Below are 16,034 nucleotides of genomic sequence, written 5' to 3' on the forward strand. Positions count from 1 at the left end.
GTTGAGATGGTTTGTCTAGCACATAAATTGTTCCATCCAGAATTGTAGTTGACCTCTGTCTCAGTATGTTAGTTCAGTACATAGTTATGGGAGAATTATTTATCAGTGAGTAACTATTTATCTGTTAGGGTGTATAGAAAAACATTATAAATAAAAGATGGGATGAATGATTAAATAGAAGGCAGAATAGGAAATGAATTGAAGAAAAAGGTTTAGAAACAGCTGTAAAGGGCTGTTATTAGTTCAGACATACAATTAACATGTCACTAATAATCTTTACCCTCCATTATGTCCAGCTATTTAAAATAGGCACCAATATTGGTAAGACTTAGGTACATTCCTGACAGCAAAAAAATCAGTTAATCAAGGAAACCAAGCAATGTTCTCACCTTCAAATGAGAGGAGAAAAGTGATCTTTTAAAGGTGGGTTGGAGGAAGTAAATCAGAGAGCATGCAAAGGTTTGTGCAGCTGGTTGTCTTCGAGCAGTAGCTAACACAGAGAATTAACCTGGTTCAGTGAGATGGCATGAGCGTGTTTCAAGCATCAGACCTGGTAAATGGTAGTGCACAAGTCAATGCACAGTGTGCAGTTGTACAGCCTTGCTGTGCCAGTTCAAATGGACTGAACATGTTTTGAAAGGGTGACTGTGTATGGGATTAGGTGCTGGCTTTCTTGGGCAATACCCAATGCTTGGGAAGCAAAGGGAGTATTCCTGCATACTTTCTTTGCTCCTATGCTTTCCTCAAGGCATCTATTTTTGGACTCTGTCAAGCATTAAAGCACTGAGCTGCATGGCTGTCTGGTCTGAGCTACTGTAATCACTTCTGTGTGCTTATCTGAAGTGTGACTTGAAAAGGGAGCCTATTCTGTGATGCCTATCTGGAATATAAGGTTTTGCATAGCCACTTTGGCTCCAGGCCTATCACCTGCAAATTTGTCCCTATCAGCTGTTAACTGAATGGGCATGCAGGCGCTGTGGGGATGAAGACAAAGTGCCAGCTAGCTGTAAGGGCATGCTTTTGTCCTCTCTAGTTACTAATAAGTATCTTAACTGTCTGTTTGAATATAATAAAGCTTTATTTTATTATTTCTTTTTTTTTTAGTCTGAATTTTGCTTAGCTTGAGTAGTGATTTTCAGAGTAATATGGCAAGTAAAAAAGTGTTCATTCCACAGGGATTCCTGGAGCTAGAAAGGGAATACTTGATCTCTCTGGAGGTGTTTTATATCCCACATGATGTTGCATTACAGTTAACTGTCTGCAGATGTTTTCTCCTCTAAGTTGCAGGTCCCTTTTTTCAAAGTTGGTGGTGTAAAATATCAAATTGAATTTCAAGAGTTAGCACATTCTACAAGACAGACTGGGGGGAGACACCCTGGATTCACTTGTCCAGTTCTGAAGTTATTTGAATCAACCCCAGATTTAGGTAAGGATTAATCTCTCTGGATCCATTTTATAATTTATTTAAGAGAGATATGACTTTATTTCACACCAAAGCCAGTGCTCCAGGAATTTCCCAACCTGCAGTTTGTCTCATTACACATTGAAAATATGTTACAGGAGTAGAGCCTGTGCAAAGCAGCCTTGCATCTCAGCTGGGCAACCAAGTCAATGAGTGTTGCACTGATAGGTGGAGATTTCAGGTTTGTGTTGGCATTGAGCTCAGTGAACAAACAGGAAGCTGATTTATTTTGTTTTAGGAAGCGCTGAGGCATGTGCAATTAACACAGCTATGGCATTAGCAGTGCTAACTCCCACTGGCATCTCATCCTGCAACTGCATGGCAGTTTCTGAGCCAGCAAGGCTTTAGGCTGTGATTCAAGCCGTGATGACAGGGTCAGCCCAAGAAGGTAAACAAAGCAGTAGATTGTGTATTACTAAATAATACACCCTCCTGCCCCTCAAACATTTCCATTAAGGTTGAATAGCTGACCTTTTCTGCAGTGTTATTTTCACTTTCATGCTTGTAACTGGAGTGCTAAATACTGCAACTTTTTAGTACATTCAGCATTTCAGTATGTTTTAAAGTTCAGTTTCCGAGGTTTTCAAAGCATAATAAGAGGACAAATTTTATCCTGCAGTGTCAGGATGACATACAAGTTGTCTGCCTGATTAAATCTTTAGAGCTGTCAGGGGCACTAATGGAGTCACTGTTACTACGAACAGGCTCATACCCTTTATTTTAAGTGGCACCAGAAATTTGCCAGTGGGTCTAAGGTACACGTAATTTTAAGGAAAATCCATTTCACTACCTTTACATACACGATTAAATGATCATTAAGAATAGTTATTTTATAAAATGGTATTTATTGCCAGTTTTAGTATCTGTCAATACATTTTTATACTGATTCAGTCCGTACAATGCTGCTTATTATGAGTTTATTCATTTTCATGTTGTATGGGTGTATAACTTTGTATGGGAGTTTATTTGACCCGTCTTAAAACTTTGCTGTAGTGATGGGATCTGAAAGGAAACACTGGGAATTTACTCAAACAAAACCAGATTATTTGACTTCCTCAAGTCAAATGGGAAGCTTGTTTGTGGTAGTGTTTGTGTCAGCTGTGACACAGCCAGCTACCTTCCCTGGCAGGCAAAGGCTTTTGAAACCAATAGAACTCTATTTAGGCAGAAATAAAGATAAATAAGGGTAAAAGCCGTGAGAGGTGTCCTGGATACATCTTCTCTTGTGAATTGGCTCGATGGCCAATAATTATTGCATCTGGTTACCTGTGTCCAAGATTATGCTTATGCTTGCATTGCTGTCATAGCCTCTTGCAGCTTCAGCCACATGATCCTGTGACTACTTTTTCCCCCAAATGAACTTCAAAATGGTGTAATGACTTCAAACCTAAGACGATAAAGGCCCATGAAGAGTGATGTCCTTTCTGTCAAACTACTAATTTCCTTTCTGTCTTCCTCTAGAGCAAATTCATTTGATATGCTGCCATTCTTGGGCTCTGATGTCTACCAGTGGCTAATGGGACCTGACAATGGAAGGTTATCAGCACTGAAGAAACAATTTCCTTGAAGTCTCTGCAGAGCAGCATACCTATGTGACAAGTTCCAGCCTTGAGGAAACAGCTGTCTTTGGAAACTGCCCTGCTACTCTCTCCAATCTCTGTGTGTCACTCAGCACCAGCTAATTGGCATGGTGATACTGTAGCCTCATGTTTGCCCTGGCTTCATTAGCATGCACTGCTTTGAAGAAGGTGCAGGGCCTGTAGGATGGTTAGTGGGACTTCCAGATTTCACTTGAGTCTTACTTGCTTCCCAGGTTTGACCTCAAAGGTCATCAGCCAGGTGTTTGTTCTTGGGGCTGGTTGGCCTGACTGAAGAGTATTCCTTCAGCTTTTTCTGGACATCTCCTACAGCCATTGCTGCTGCTTCCTCTAGGGTAGCAGCACTTACCTTTGCTACCTGTTATGGTGCCTTTCAGTCTTGATTTTACTAAGTCTTTTATTGTATTATTTTAACAAAAGAAGGCATTTAAATAGTTATTTAAAACCCATGAGTGCAGAGCTCAATTACCTTCTCAGTTGCTTTTTAATAAACAAGAACATAGTGTGAGCAGCACAAATAACATTAATCAGGCAAAACCATGTGCAAAATTAAAACCCATTAGGGGTTTTAAAAAGCCACTAGGACCTGAAACACAAAAATGCTGACCACAAATCAACTCATTCTTTCAAAGCCATATATTTGTGCATGTGTGGGGCTTCAAATCATGTCTCCTTAGGACGATGTGACCAAATAGTAGAAGGGCTTTGCTTTGTAGATAAAGGATTCAAGGAAAGAATTCAGGATCGTGTGTTGCTTGAAATCCCATGGCACAGACTGTATAAAATGTGGTATTGCTGTTTTGCTAAAAGCAGTGGTGCTTCTGAAAGCAGCCATCACAATGAAACTGTGCTGCAAAATGAGGGGTGTTAAAGGCAGTGGTATTAGGGCACACTGAGACAATGCTGTATCTCTGACAAGGAAGTCACCACGCTTTCAGGGAAGATTCTTCAGTACCTCCAGGGACTTTTTTTTTGCCAACACACGTGTTTCTGTCCTCTTTTCTCTCTTTTATAGTTTCAGAAACTGTTCTTTATCTTCTTTCATTTTTTTCTCACTGTCTATGCATGTGGAACTCAGGATTGTAGGACTGGATGTGACCTCCTGTATCACTGCTTGCTGTCATGTGCAGCAGTATTATGTCAGTCTTTCTAGAAACTATTAAACTCCACTTTGCAACTTGTTCATTGCTTTACCTTGCTACTGAAGGCAGAAAACTACTCCAGAAACTCCCTGCTCTGGCAAGGATTACTGCCTTAATCTCCCAGCTACATTATGCTGGGAAAAGCTACTTTTTTTTCTATGAATATTGGATAAACATTTAGTTAAAGTAGAATTTGTCAGCCTCTGTGAAAAGTTTTGCTCCTAATTTCTCTGTTGTAATGACTATGGGATAAATAACACATTCCCTGTCACACCTCTCTCAGTGAACCTAGGGTGCAGTTTGCTCTACTTGCAGTGAGGGAGCACTGCTGACTTAGATGGGCTCATGCTCAGCCCGATACCACCATAGAATCATAAAATCATCTGGGTTGGAAAAGACCTTTAAGATCATCAAGTCCAACCATTACCCTAGGACTGCCAAGGTCACCACTAAACTGAAGGCCTCACCTACACGTCCTTTTCATGGGCTAATGCCCAGCTAGTTTCCTACATGTCCCGATGCCTGGGGTTATCCTCTGTTAAGCCTGAGGTATCTGTTGCCCTAATCCTCAAACTGACTGAAATCTCTCTGGATTAAGTCCTGCTAGTCCTCATGTCAGCCACTCCTTAATCTGGTCTCTATAAATCTTCTCCAGGTGCATTTCATGTCATCTGGGCCTCGGATCAAGGTGCTGCACACTGTGTTCTGCACTACTTACATGTCAAGTGTTCATTTTTACTGGTTGAGCCTGGCCATCCAGCCAAGTTTCACGCCATCTGACAGGCTGGTGGCCCAGCTCAGGCTTTCTCAAAACCCCCATTTTTGTGTCACTGTATAAATTAAAGTAGAAGAGAACTGAACATTTATAAATCTTTTTGACAGATCCCACACTGAGCATTTGGAGATTTAAAAGCCCAGGAGGCATAGAAAGGGCATACTAAAATATCCAGACAGATATTGTGGTATCTTAACATGCATCCTACATACCTTATTCCACTGTTGAGAGACTCTGTGTTCTACTGTTTCAGTATTTAAAGAATGGCTACAAAGAAGATGGAGACTCCCTTTTTACAATTAGTCACATGAAAAAGATGAGGGGTGATGGCACACATTGTTCCTGGGGAGATTCCAACTGGATACAAGAGAAAATTTTTCACAGTGAAACAATCAACCATTGGAATAATCTCCCTAGGGAAGTGGTGGGTTCTCCAACACTGGACACTTAATGGTCAGCTGGACAGGGTGCTGGGACATCTCGTCTAGGTAAAGCTTTGCCTGGAAAAGTTGGACCAAGATGATGCTGGAGGCCCCTTCTAACCCAGAATTCTATGATTTCATGTATGGTGTGGCTGGATATTCTAGGTGTCATTTTGGAGATGCAGGCATCTGGACCTGAAAGTCTGCCCATATTTAAGAGTCACTAGAGAACTGAGATTTCACAGTCCATCTCTGCTCACTATGGATCCTGCTCAGTATCAACACTGCTAGTGACACAAGATAGAAGTACTTGAATTTAGAAGTTGATAACTCCCACAGGTACAATTTTGTGCTGTTAATGGTAGTTACTGACACAGTAAGCTTTCCAGTTACTGCTGAGGTATTGCTCACTCTCATAATTGAAAGAGAGATTACTTGACAGCTGTATTTGCTTATATTCTGATCGTTCTCTTTATTTGTTGCTATTTGCTTCTGAATTTGTGCAGCTTGCTGGCCAGGGTTCTAGGGGGATAGCATGTACTCCTTTTCCAAGGCCAATGAAATCAGGAGCTGAGTACCACCACACTGATGCACAAGACTTGGATGTACAGACACAGATCAGCAGGAATGGGAACATGTCAGAAGCCGGACTACCAGGAGTTCAGGCTGTAGAGGCCATTTGTAAGTGTGATGTAAAGGACAATCCAGGTAGCCAGCAAATTAAACTTAGCAATTACAGAACCATGGCTTCAGGGTAGTGTTTGAGTCAGACATGCTCAGGCTAATGGATGTTGTTTGAGTAATACTTTTTCCAAAGAAGTTCTGATTATGAAGATAAAGCCAGAGAATTCACATGCGCACACACAGAAATCATTTGCTGCAAGTCATGAATCATAAAACTGTCCAAATTCACCCACAATAAATGTCAAATGCATACATGCTTTCCAGCTGGTCTGAATAAACAGCAAATGTCAGTGCCTTGTGATTAAGATCTCTAACATTACTTCAGATATTGCTTTGAGAGCAGGAGTCATTTTGAAAACCACAGATCACAGTGTGCTTCTCCAAAGAGCATGATAAAATATGCAAAACTGCAGAGTCTGCCTGAAATCAAAGCTTCTCTTATGGTTTAAGGGACACCATGATCTTGAATTATAGTAACTGAAAGATAAAATGAACTAAAAAGCTTTCCAAGTATTTTCATGTCAGTGATTTTTTTCCCATCTATTTTTATGTTTTTACATTAGAGCTTTAAAATGTCTTATTTTTGCTCTTTTCATTGCTATGAGGAAAATCCAAATAAGTAGAGGAAAATCACTAGCTTTACATGGCTTTAGAGCGATGTAGAGAACAGTGAAAATGACTACAAATCTGTGTCAGTTCTAAGTTATTTTCGGCTTTATTGGTGAAGGAAGAGTTCCAAATGGCCATGTTTTATTGTGTCATTTCAGACGTCCATTTGTTTGTTATTGTTTATCAACCATAATAAAGTGTTTCTTGCCAATGCTTTTAAAGTAATACTTTGGTCATCTACAAGAAAAATTAGGCTTGTAGGAAGACATTTCTTCTATTTTATCAGCTCTAATTGGTGAAATAAACAAGCTTTCAGGCTTACAGTCCTTACATTTGGTCTGATTTCATGTAATAAAACATATTACCTCTCCTTAGAAGCTTTTTCAGCACAGATTTCCTCAGCATGGCTGGATTTCCTCCAGAACCATAGTAACGACTTACAAAGTTGCACTTTTTGCAGTCAAAGTATTCAGTATGTGGTTATGTATGAATTATTGAGATCTAGCTACACTCAGGACAAACTGGTATTGCATATTCATTATAGACCCAGTAAATTAACTTTTAAAGCCATTTTACTCTTCCCTGGATTTTGGATTAGAATTATCTGTTTCACTCTGATACACTGAGAATTTTCTTGCTTTTAAAAGAAATTATTATGATAGCTTTAGCAAGATTTTTGTTGTATTCTAGTAACTGATGTGGTGTTCTGATGGGCACATTTACAGGGAGCTTCAGAAGGCATAAATGTGGTTTACATGTACTGTGTTCATCTGTTGGTATGGTTTTAAATGCCATTGGATTTTACCGACTCAATCCTGGTAAAAAAAGGTTTCATAGTTTCATGAGGTTGATACATGTGTTACCCTGTTTAACAAAGAGGCAGCTGAGGACTAGGGTAGATGAAATAGCATGCTTGGGACCAGGTAAGAGAACAAGATGAGCCCTGTCTTTAACTCTTTAACTGGGCTACACCAAGTTTGAAGTTAAAAATAGTCTTGTATTCTTCCCAGTTTTCAGTTGTATGAATGAGGGGCAGCTTAATCTGCTTTACTGCTGGGTGATGTAAGTTAACTTGAGGAAAGATGGTTTGAAATAGATTGTATTGACACAAAGAAGGGTTTTTGATCTACAGCTCTCAAAGCCCTTTTCAAAGGTGATATTTATGGACTTAGTTTTTCAAACTGATGGAGAAGGGGAGTGAGAAGCACAGCAGAGAGAAGAGAAAAACAAAGGAAATGAAACAAAAAAAAAGTTGTTTTTTTTTTTTTAATTTCAGTAAATGTTTTGGGAAAAGTTAATGATAGCAATTTTCACATTAGTTCTTAACATCTCTTCAAATCCTACTGGTTTTAAATCAACAGGAGACCGTCACTGAATTTAATGGCAAGAAGCTCAGGCATAATAGGAAGACACTGAACACAGAGCAATCTGACTGTCAGGTATAATTGACTCACTGGTACTATGCAGTTTCATAGGATAATGATGAGTGTGTAATTTACTGTGACTAAATGGAATAGATTGTACACTGACATGTAGTAGTACGATTGGGTCTGAATTACATCTCAAATGATACATAACAAGGAAAATAACTCCACCACTGAATGAGGTACCCCACATCTTTGCAAACTGCCAAATGCACAGCTGCTAGATACCTTGTGAAGGGCTCTGTTTAATCCTACCACTTCACATGCAAGGCTTGAAACTGAAAGAGCACAGTCCTAACCTGCAGACTACACCTAAGCTTTGCACAGTAGTTAGGGGAATACCATGGTGAAAAGCTGATGCTGGTGGGGTGGGGATAAACCAGTTTTTTGCATGTTTGACAACACGGCAGGGAAATGCAGGACAGGGAATGAACAAGCAAAGGGAAAATTGATCCCAGCCAAGCATGGGGTGGTGATGAACATGAAAACAATGGTGGATTTATGTTTATTTGTTTTATTGACATTTGCTGTTTGTTTTTCTGACTGTTAGAATGTTCACAGATTAAATGCTAGAGATCCTGATGGTTCACATACAAACCTTTCCAAAACTGAATCCAGAATCAACCTTTCAGACGAGCTTGTAGGAATCCAGGGAGGAAGCCCAGAGAAAGGCAGTTCAGTCACACATTCAGAGATGACAGGATCGTTGTGCATTTGTGTAAATTCAGTTAAAGGTATTGGGAAAGCGTATTTCTTGCAACTCTGTGAAGCACAGGAGCAGATGAACGTGGATATAGAAAGAGGTTTTCTGTGTAAAACCATAAACATGAAAATCCTTGGTGTTCTAATAGCTAATTTACAAGGGTGATCCTATCCTCTTGGCTGATGTACTGGGATGTGTTTTACCTCCTACAGCTTGAATTTAAGAGGCAGGATCTGTTACTGACAGCTCAAACAATGCATATCCTTATGTATACAGAGAAGGAGCTGTAAGACCAACTTACTGCAGTGCCACAGACCCAGGGCCAAGTGTGCCAAGTTTAGGCACTGAAGCATGGGACACAGATGCTCAAATATGTTAGCTATAGGCATAATTTCCTCAGTGTAATTTTCTAAAGGGTATAATTAGCTAAAATATCAAAATACATTAATTTACACTTCCCCTGTCTCTTGAAATGTCTTTCATATTATTAAGTCTGTTTATACAGAGTTGCACTGCCTCTATACTGTTTGACAGTAACTTAGTTCAACTACTTCAAAACTCTATGGACCTTTTAACAATTTTAATAATCTGCTCTGATAAGTATATAGGTTTAAGATAATCCACAATAATCAGGGTAAAGTCTCAAAAACATCAGTCTTAATGCACTTCTAAGCTACAGGGATTCCTTTTATGGTCCTAATGCTTTGTTTTGCATAATGTATCTTTAAGTTCCACACAAAAAATCACATAAAGACTTTTAAGGCTGCAAAGTCAAGCATTCTGAAGTTAGAAAATGCCAGAATTCATGTTGTCTGCAGAACTTTGATTTACCTCCCCTTGCATTTGATTGCAAGGTAGTCATTAATGACATGAGCCTATTTAGTGCACAGAAAGGATGGCAGTCACTTAATGAGCAGCTATTCAGTATTTTGATGCTTGATGTGGGACTCTGTGCCTTACTGTTCATTGTTCAAATCCTGCTCCAAACACAGACTTAGTAATTTTGTTGTGGACTTTTCAGTGTAGGAGCTGTGAGCTTCACAAACAGCATTCAATGCATTTGGTAACATCCTCATAAAGTATGGAGTGGTAACATTACAGCTCATTACTTTACATTGCAGCTACATTTTTAGCCTTAAAAACACAAGGTTAGAATTTAGGTTTTCAGCAAAATGCCGCACCCAGGTAATGGCCACCCCTGAAAAATGGGTTTTTAAGCGACTAATAGTCTGTGCAAAAGACAAAAATAGAATCCAGTCCTTCTGAGCAGCATACAAATGCCAGCAGCCACTTATTTCTTTTTTTCCTGCAGTAATTGCATTCACTTTCTGCAACAAAAGAGCCAGGATCCTCTGGGCAAGATCTGATTCATTGCACCATTTTGACTCATCTCCATGCCATGGTACATTCTGTGCACTGAGCAGCTATGTACAGCTCTTATACCACCAAGCTGGATATGCTTCCTTAAAAATGATGGAAAAGAATGACAAACTCATCCCTGAGAGGCCTGGTGATCCAGGTATTTCCATGCCTCTCTAACTTGATGTGGCTCCAGTGACTGATTTGGACAACTGTGTGTCTGTGCTGGTGCTGAGTGTGTAGGCTAAATGGATAAAATCCTAAAACAGTTCATGAGGTGTGTGGGAGAGGAGTGCTGAGATGTGGAGAAGGAATTCTGGTTGCAAAGAGGCTTAGGGGAATTTACTGGTAGGAAAAGGAAGCCTGATTTACCTCTGGAAGGATATGTCTTGCTGTTTCCCACCACTGACCTGAACTGCTGATAGGGTGATCCTCACCTGTGAAAGACAACAGGATGCCCTGCACCCTGAGAGGTTAAGAAGTAGCTGTACCATGATCAATGTACCACTTCCCTCCTTAAAAAGACCAAGATAATATCAGTTCCTCTCTTCCTTTCCCTCATGGGTGACAGAGCTATATGTATGCGTGATAGTGTCTGTGAAGGTGCTGGGACTGTCAGTGACTTCTCTGCATAAACAAGATAGTTCCTAGTGGTTTTCTCATGCCTGTGGTCCTTTGGATACTTTTGGAACTCTTCAAGGTGCAAGTATGCTCTCTAACCCCCAGGTTTTGGAGCATGGTGCAGCAGTGTAGGTGTTACCATTAATATATTAAAGGTCTGCAAGTCTATCCTGAGACAGGGACATTTTGCATAAGCACCCATGTGTGGAGTGTAACAAGAGCGTGCTGTGGCAATAAGGGCCTGGTTCAGGTCTGCTGCAACAGCTTTGCTCATGGTTGGGTGGCTGGGGCTGTTCCAGGTGGGACATGCACTAATATGCAAAAGTACAGGTTGCATGAGCAGTGTCCTGTAAGGTGATCTCATGACCAGAAACCCTTAGGATACTGTCTTGGTGCTCCTGAGGGACCCTCAGCACCCTAGCAAGTACTCCCAGAGCCCAGTCTTGCAGACCATCAGTGGCTTCAGGTCTCAAGGACCAGTGTGTCACTGGTATAGGGCATTACAGGCCTACCAACACTGCTTCAGTGGCTGGAAGAATTCCTGTCCCTCATGCATTTCAGACAGGATCACTCTTCACATTACCCGTGCTGGGAGGAGAGATTGAGAACTCAGTGCCAGCACTGAGAAACAGAAGATCAAGTGTTTGATGGATTTTTGTGCCCTAGGATGGAGCACACCAACTGAATCTGTATGTGCAGTAAATGTGAAGAGCCTCTGGCACACAGGAGCTGAGAGTGACAGAACATTCATGGACTTGAGCTCACAAGCTCCCATAAGCGTTTACAGAACATGTTTGCACTGAGATTTTCAGAGGCTTGTTGCTTGGCCCAAATTTGTGCAGTGACTCATAGGAGCAGTGAGAAGCACATCCCAGATGCAGACAGCTCCTCTGTTAGGTTTTGAGGCTCTGCATCACGCTTTTTACCAGAACAGTCTTGCCTTTCTTCTATTAAGATGAGCATTCTTCAATGTTTCATTCTCACTGACAGCTGAAGCCATGTTTTAATAAACAAGCAAACAAAATACCCTTCAGGTCCTCGGCAGTCAGCCAGCACATAAAATCTCACTCAAACAGCTAAGGTTAAAAGTTGTAATATATTGATCATACTGATAACAAACCTAGTAATGCAAGTGTCATTAACTTAACTATGTGTGTGCACATGATCAGCCCAACGGGAGTTATGATAGGCAGTAACTTACAAGCTACTCAATTAATGAGATCTTGTATCTTCTGTTTCTGCAGCTATGTTCCTCAAATCAGTTTAGTGATGCAAAGCATTAGTTCTAGGTGAGTGAACACAACCCTGTATGTTCTAAATGAAAAAATTATTAATTATCATAAGAATATTATTAATTATTGATTGATAATTATTAATTATCCCAAACAAGACTGAACAAATGTGAAATAGGTGAGCCAAGCTCACAACAACCATTTAGAACATGAAGGGATGCATCTCACACTATATGGACTTCCAGATTGTTCTATGACAGAAAACAAGCGTAAATGTCTTAATTTGCATTGGATAGTTCTGTTCAGATAACACCTGTTCTCATTTCTGTAACCAAAAGGTGGCAGCATGTTGTCTACTTTCTCTTTCCATCCATCCTCCTAAATAACCTTACTTGCTCAGTTTGCCAGGAAGTCCAGAACAATCATGCTGACTAAGGAATGCTGATGAGATCTTATGTAAAATCAACTGTTTATCACCTTTAAATAGAAACAGGAATAGAACAAGGGCTGGTAGTTTTATTCTGTTGTTTCAGTGACAGCCTGATTGACTTTTGGAAATGTGAAGAAAGGTTAAATCTTAGCTCACTGGTGTAACTTCAGAAGGGAAACCTACCTGGAGAGCTTAATGTTTGTATTATCAGTGATAACTGTTAAGCCTGAGCAAGTAGTATGTGTGAGATACTATTGATCTGTTGGACTTAACTGAGTTTTGTTCCTTCTTAGGTACTTCCTGCTTTCGTAAACAGGCAGTAAGCCATTGGGCATCCAAAGGTAGAGCACATACTTTATGCAGTGCAAATACCAAGGTGAAAAGGACATGAAGTACCACTTGAGTTTTGCTGCATGAGTGCATCAGTTCAAAGGTTCCTGGAAAGGTGCCCAGAGATATTTCCCATGTTGACTGGTAAAGAGATCTGAAGGTAGAGGAAAGCATTCTGAAACATAACAGACTTTCAGATCTGTAGGAGTACTGTATACTTGTCACAATGCCACCAGTCCTCAGGAAACACAACTGCTACATAACACTAGAGTGTGTGTCCTTAACAACTCAAAACACCCACATGCATATCAAAGTAATTTCTGCTTCCTACACTGGCTTCCCATACTCATACTCGGGGTCTCAGTCATGAGTTCCCAGCTGCTCCATGGCCTGGGAACTGTAAACACTGCTCTGGGATCTTGGCTGGACTTAACAGTACTGTCCCAAGGCACTATGGAGCTTTTTACCACAAGGGCAAATAAAGCCTTTCAACTTGAGAGAGCTGACAACTTCACTTAGCCTCGTTTGCCAGCTGGAGAATGGATACACAGAAAGGGTAAGAGTATGTATGATAATTACAGAAAAGTTTAGAGTCACTTTCAAACCCCAACTCAGCAGATGTGTATGAAGAAATGCCCCAAGTACAAGCCTCAGCACCAATCCAGTTTGAGTCCATAAGCACTTCTGAAGTTGTGATATACTTAGTTTATCTGCATGCTGCAGTTCACAAGTATGGCTAATGGTGAGCAGCAATCCCACATGGCACTATACCTCCTGTCTTTGCTGTCCATAACTAGAGATCAGACTTAAATGGACAAAGATAATTTACAGACAGTGATGGATGGAGGATTAAGAACGGTGTTGAAGCTGGTGCTGCCAAGCAAGATACAGTTGCAGGGAAGGTTATTTAGGTGGCTTAGAGCATCCTTTGTCATAACTGCCAGTGGAGATGCATTTTGGGGGAGTAGCTCACACACTGAAGACACAACTCTAGATATTAAGTATCTTAATATTAAACATCTTAATTTGTTACTCATCCTTCCAAAAGGAAGAGCAAGGTTTCGGCCTGCTGTCTCTGACACAGAAGTGTCACTAATAAAAGCTCCCACATTCTCCTTCATAAGAGTAGAAGAGGAACAATGCTTATATGAAAACCTTACAGGATGTTAGCCCCACACATGAATGCAAAGCACTAAAATGGAGCAAAGTAAAAGCACACATGGAGGAGGATTTCCAGGCTTTGGTCTGGGTCTGTCATCAGTAGAGATACCTTTGAGGAAGGCTGGAGGATTTTGATGATGTGGTTGTACTGAGATGCTCCTTAGCAGCACAGCACTGGGTGGGTGGTTTGCTGTGCAGTATGTCTTTTGCTCTCTATTGTGTGAGTGCCTGCAGCTTGCCATCCTATGTAATCTGTTCTCAGTTCAGTTCCCTTTCCACGATGTCCGCACTGGCTCCTGAAGGAGGGGATAACCAGCAAAAGGTGGCACACATGGTGAACCCCAACAACTGCAAGTCTGTTACCCAGGATGAAGAATGCCCCTCACCACTCACACTTGGTTTAATGTCTAGCATTGGAGAGGCAGCAAAAAGGGACTATAACTAATTTTCTTGTATGTACTCACAAATACACAGGTGGGAAAATCCTCTGCAAATTGTCTTGTGTTTTACACGTTGTCTGCCAAGGGATGAGTTAATAAGTTCAGCCATGCCAATACGAGCAGATTTCTGTTCTGCTTCTCTGTTGCTGCCTCCACTTCCCACCTCTTGTTGAACAGCTGGTCTCTAGAAAGAGAGGAAATATTTCTGTTCTGAGATTTGAAAACCAGCTTGAAAGAGAAAGGACAGAGAATACCTGAGTATGTTCTCTCCCTCCTTCAGTGTTAGTGCAGCTGGGAAATTGTCTGTATGACTAGGAACTCTCAGGCCTTTTTACACCTCGAATAGACATTCAGCACAGGTTCTATTTTGAACAGGAATCTATTTTCCCCTATCCCTTATTTAAAAGCATCTGCAGTTCACAGCTACGCCAAAACTGACAAGTCTGTGCGTCAAATGGAAATGCCAACATAATATGGTGTACATGAATGGTGGCCAAACATTTTCTCATGGCTTTTTTTTTTTTTATTGCCAGTGCAACAGAGGTATTTCTTTGACATTTTTCTGTCTCAGATCAAGATGGGGTCTTAAGACCATATTTATTCTGGAGAGTTTCCTTTTCTGCTACCTTTATACTCTCCTCCTTTTCTCCAGTGACATTTGCAGTTTAATACTGGTTAGTAGATAGGAAAGCCAGAAACATCCCATACCACAACATCCGTCTTCTTTTCCACCTAGATAAAAAGGGCTAGCAAAAAAGCAGAACCTGCATCAGATCTAAATGGCTGATCCCAAGATAAACAGTGATTCATGGCATAATCAATCTTCAAAGCCCATTTTTTTATACAGTGACAGTTTAATCCTCTGTTAACTTCAGTTTAACTTCAGTTTTCAGATAGAGACAGTTTTCAGCTCCACCTTGAAAGGAATTAATTGCTAGCTACAGTATTCTATAGCATGACACCAGGATCTCTAAGTATAGTGTGTGCCTTTGCCCTTTAAAATACTTTTACACTTGGAGCTGGGCCTGGTCCATACCCCCTCCCTCCCTTGTTTTGGTAGTTGCTATTAGTTAATGGGAAGCAGCAGGCTTTGTGAATAATCTAATGACTCCTGACTGTGCTTAATTACAGCCTTTAAAAACAAATCCATCTGACGCTTTCTCTAATAAATAAAGCAGTTGATTAAGTAGAAACAGTCCAACTAATAAAACAATTGATAGGAAACCAGCAGATATTTTCCTGCCTTTCACAGGTTTAGATTTCAGAATATGCATATGCTTTTATTTATTTCTTTTTCAGGAAGCCTAGTGCAGAAAAGCAGCTTTGCAGGTCTAAGTGATACTAATAAGGGGAGACACTCCTGGCGTTCAGGTTAAAGAGGGCTACACTGCTGGTCTGGAAGTGCTTCATTTTTCTCTCCTCAGAAAGAGGGTATGTATTTCTGGCTGGATTCAGGCAGTTCTGCCTCTCAAGGAAACATAGTCCTGTAGCTGGTTGGCTAATGGGAGGTGTTTTGCCTCTGTTGCTGAGCTCAGAACTCAATTTGAACTGGGAGTTGACAGCTACTGCCTCTCAGAAATGTCTCCCTAAAGAAGTTCCTGGCCCTGCACCAGCCCGATGGCATACTGTGTGCCCATTTGCT

The sequence above is a fragment of the Melopsittacus undulatus genome, chromosome 7, assembly GCF_012275295.1.
Source record: "Melopsittacus undulatus isolate bMelUnd1 chromosome 7, bMelUnd1.mat.Z, whole genome shotgun sequence".
Lineage (NCBI taxonomy): Eukaryota > Metazoa > Chordata > Aves > Psittaciformes > Psittaculidae > Melopsittacus > Melopsittacus undulatus.